At 39.0% G+C, this 4,692-nt stretch overlaps 1 protein-coding gene across 1 annotated transcript in view; it reads right to left on the bottom strand.

The window, feature by feature from the left end:
* The window catches only part of greb1 (growth regulating estrogen receptor binding 1), a 23,450-nt gene that overhangs the window by 18,331 nt on the left and 427 nt on the right, over positions 1 to 4,692 (bottom strand). The window lies entirely within an intron of this gene.

Raw genomic sequence — 4,692 nt, 5'->3', positions numbered from 1 at the left:
CACACACACACACACACACACACACACACACACACACACACGCACACACACGTCTAAACAGTGGTTACTGGTGGATGGAATCTGTCCAGACAGCATGATATAAAATCAGCTGCTCTGACAGTGTCAGGGCACCCTGACCTAGACGCTACTCCCTCTGTTTTTCTCCTTTCTGCTCTAGTGCATCTCTCTCTCGCTCTCTCTCCGCTCTCTCCCTGCTTCGTTTCGCTTCTCTACTCTAAAACAGATGAGTCTGTTTTTCTTTTTTTTTTAAAAAGTCAATTACATAATAATACAAAATGTAATAAAACACTGAGTATTTTCATAAAAGACTTCTGTCAGAACCAAATGTGCTGCAGAGAGAACAAACTGATTCAACACAGGGGGAGAAAAAAACAACAAGAAAAAAAACAAGGCTGAACAGTAAACACCAACTTAATCCCCCTCCTCTGAGTGCTCATATACTAGCTGCTACAAGCACAGACCTACACAAGCTGCACATTACTGACTGGCAAACCTGGGTACACGAACCAGCAAATAGTCAGAAACCTGAAGGGTAGATTAATTTCTTTTTAAAGACTTGCATGTCAGATTACAGCCTTAAAGCTGAGTAAGTACCTTACACTATGGTTCTCTAAACCATGAGGCTTATGTACAAAATCTTTAAAAGCCAAAATATGACATCCAGTTTTAAATATCGTGGTATATGGATTAATGAGTAACAGATGTTAGTTTTCGGTCTCAGTTTTCTGTAATTTCAGCTTAAACAAATCGTCTTTAACTTAAACTGACATGAACTGCCATTTATAATAAAAACTGCTGTATTCATTTACTTAACTGACCTTTAGAGAGTTTAATATCTTTACAAAAGTTAAACCTGGTTAAACTTTTCCCTAAACATCTATCTATCCATCCATCCATCCATCTATCTATCTATCTATCTATCTATCTATCTATCTATCTATCTATCTATCTATCTATCTATCTATCTATCTATCTATCTATCTATCCATCCATCCATCTATCTATCTATCTATCTACCTACCTACCTACCTATCTGTTACTGGGACAAGTCTTCTCTTGATTTCAGTTTTATTTTCTCATCTTGAAACACTTGTTGGAAAGAGACACACACGTCCTCTCTCTCACATTTCCCATACACATACCTTACCAGTCAACCTTCTGCTTCCACACTTTCATATGTAAAGAAGCAGAGCTGGCTTTTAATGCCTTGCACCGTCTTGTAGAGAGCAGAAGACAAAAAGCCCTGTCATAACACAATCGGGACTGAGAGGAAGTAATCACACCTTCTACCAAAGCGCAGTCTGATCTTTTTACAACCACAGAAAGAGACTGTGGGGAGGGAAATGGAAGGGAAAGCAGATTAAAGCAGAGAGGTGTACTCCACCTTTTACTGTATCTTAACCAAAATCCTAAACTTCAAATAGGCAAATGCTGTCAATCTAAGGAAACAGAATTGGCTTTCCCTTGAGCTGTGTGGTGTGGTTTTGTAGATACTCGTTAATAAAAAGTGGTTCCTTGTGCTATCACTTCAAAGAGAGATTTTCTTCACATATTGTTATGGGACACTCTCAAAGCATACAAAGCACTGACAGTAATCTTCTTCTGGGACTTGTATTGTTCAATAAAAATGCCCTCATCTTTAATCTCTAGCTGCACAACTAAGGAGGAAGACATGATGCAGATTCTTTACTTAAGTAAAAGTGCCAACACAATGCAAAATCTTGCTAAGAATTAGCAGGAACATTACTGCAGCATTAATGCATTTTACTGTTGTAGATGCTTTTGTTTCAGCCACTTTTGATCAAGCTGCATACTTATCAGTATAGCAATGCATCACATGCTAGAAGATCATTGAATGTTTGTAAAAAGAGTACCAAATATCTCTAAACAGTCCCCTTTTTATCAGCTCAGAAACATTTTGTTGTCACGATTTTGTGACAATGCAGTTTACAGTTGCAAAAGGGGGTTTAACGTAGTTTTTATATAAAAAGGAATAAAAACATTTCTTAATGGGATGAGGAAACCTCATCTTTGAAGCTGTTTCTGAAATGTACTCGAGTATGAGTGTAAAATACCTAGGTAAAGGACAAATAGTCTAGTGCTATTTATTCAGTTACATTCTATTATATTACTTCTGTACTCTTACTGTTATAGGTCCTAAATTAATTCTTTTTACTACATGTTCCAAGCAAAACAGAGATCACTTACACATGAAGGAAGACATGCAGCCGAGATGACAGAAATTATCTCTGAACTAAAACTTTTAAGGAAGCTTTGTTGATCTTTTCTCCTCCCATCTCCCCCACCTTCCTCTCTCCTTGGCATGGAAGTGGGAGATCCTTTCAAGTCACCACCACCCCCCACCACCCTTCCCTTCTTCTCTTTCTGCCTCCGTTTCACCCTGGGGAGAGAGGCACTATTGTGGTGGTTTATGACCTCTTGGACCCTGTTCCCACTGCTGGCTTCAAACACAGCACCTCACACATACAAACCTGCAGTTAGGATCCTCCCAAAGCTCTGAGCACCACGCAATCCACACACTGCACTTTGCCACCAGTACATTTATATTGAGAACTTCAACACTTTTAAATAAATGGATGTAGCTGCCTTTAAATAACAAATGAAGAAGATGAGCTCGATTTGTTTATTTTCTTTTTTTAATGAAAAAAAACAACAACAACAACAACAACAACAACAACAACAACACACAACACACATCTCGTGAGTCCCTACTTGCTAATATATGCAAACTTTCATGCACATGCTGACTTTTGAGGGCATGGATGAATTTGATTGAGAGACGTCTCATGACCGTGAGGTCAAAGGGGGGTTTAGATAACAATGTTTAGCTAAGGCTTTGATGTGGCTTATACTTCTTATACACATATGCACAAACATGCACAGTCTCACACACACACACACACACACACGCACATGTAGGCACTCGCGCATGCTCTCTCATAGGCTCTAGCTCAGCTGACACAAAAGGCTTGTCTTGAGGGGTGAAAGGTCATCCCAGGGAGGTCAGATAAGAACCCCAGGCTCTTTCTCGGTTGGCCAGGCACACATACCAGCCACACACAAACACATGCAGTAGCTTTTCTTTCTTTATGTTCAGTCAGACATGAAGGGTTGCAGTCTCCACACACCGCAAATATACAGCCATAAATCTTTGACTTCAGAGGACATTATATTAATTTACATTACCTTTCTGAAGACTAACTCTAAATTCAACTTTTAATTGCCTAACTGGAACCTAACCTTGAAACATGTCCTCAGCTTTATATTTAATTATTTACCTCATGGATTTAAAAAAAATGTGTTCCTAGAAGTAAGACATAGCTAAACACATACGATACCATTACATAACAGTTCCTGTTAATGATCCTGTTAACACTGTTGGTCATATACATATATTCAGCTAATTGTGCATGTGACTGTGTGAGAGAGATAAGACGATAAGGCAAAGGAATGTCGAGCACGGTCAGCTGGTCAGTACAGCATGTCTTTCGGCACCAAACAGCAGAAATGGAAAAGAAAAAAAAGCCTCCAGCTTTGCAGATGCTCTGTGAGCACTGAGCCAAAGCCTGCCACATATGTAAGGGGAAGTCAATAATACACACACAAAAACACACAAGCGGACCTTTTGATAGGTCCATAACTGACCACTGACCCACAGTAAATGCTTTCATTCACACTTTGCTCAGCTGACACTGAATCGATGGTAAGGGAGCCAACTGGCCAACTGGTCAGGCAACTCTTCAGCCAGCCATTCAAGCAGCCATCCACACATTGCACTGGGAAGCCACTCAGCCAACCACTCGCCTTTGCCAACACAAAGATATCCAATCACTGAAACTCAGCGATTTTTCACTGATGTTTCTTTCTGAGCATGCCTACATGTAGATCAATTTTATAATAAAACACAACATTGCATCTGACAACATACAGTACACAATAGATCTGTTGGAGTTTGTGCACAAAAATAAATAGCTGGAAGGGACTACAAAGCTCCAACTCCGTGAATTTTCAGTGTCTGCTACGCCTGCTGCTTCGCTATCTCACTCAGCGTCCTTCAGCAGTTTTTGTTTCTTCTGTTCTCTCTATCATGCATGACTCCAGGGAAACTTGTGTTGTCTACATGCATGCAGTATGAACCTGCACCTTACGATGTAAAACAGTTTAGCTGCAGGATGGCTTACAACGTGACTAAAAAGGGTCTCATTACCCAAATATTATTTGTGTTATTTACTCTGTATCAAAAATTGAGTTTAGCTACACATTACACCTAACATGAAATAAATTTTCATGACACAAAAAGATTGATGTACAGGCTGTAACCACTGTGTTTAAGGACCTAATAGAAGAGAAAAATAGGCAATTTTCAAGACAACACATGATCTGTTGACACATCTACATAGATAATAAACAAAGTAACATAACAGGAGTATAAATGTCTCAACAAGTAGGCATCATTATTAGTTCACCTTACAAACTGCAGCACAAATTAAACTTTATTTAATTAGTCAAACTGACCTTATGAGAAACTTTTTCATTACGTTGGTACAGTAGGAGATGGGGACAAACTAACAAACTATCTGCACTAGCAAACATAACTAATCCTGTAAAATAGTCAGATGTCTATTCATATTAATGTACAGAATTCACCTA

Source organism: Pundamilia nyererei, unplaced genomic scaffold, assembly GCF_000239375.1.
Source record: "Pundamilia nyererei isolate P.nyererei 1_Seehausen unplaced genomic scaffold, PunNye1.0 scaffold00051, whole genome shotgun sequence".
NCBI classification, from domain to species: Eukaryota; Metazoa; Chordata; class Actinopteri; order Cichliformes; family Cichlidae; genus Pundamilia; species Pundamilia nyererei.
The sequence above is the reverse complement of the archived record's forward strand: the minus strand, read 5'-3'. Positions and strand labels throughout refer to the sequence as shown.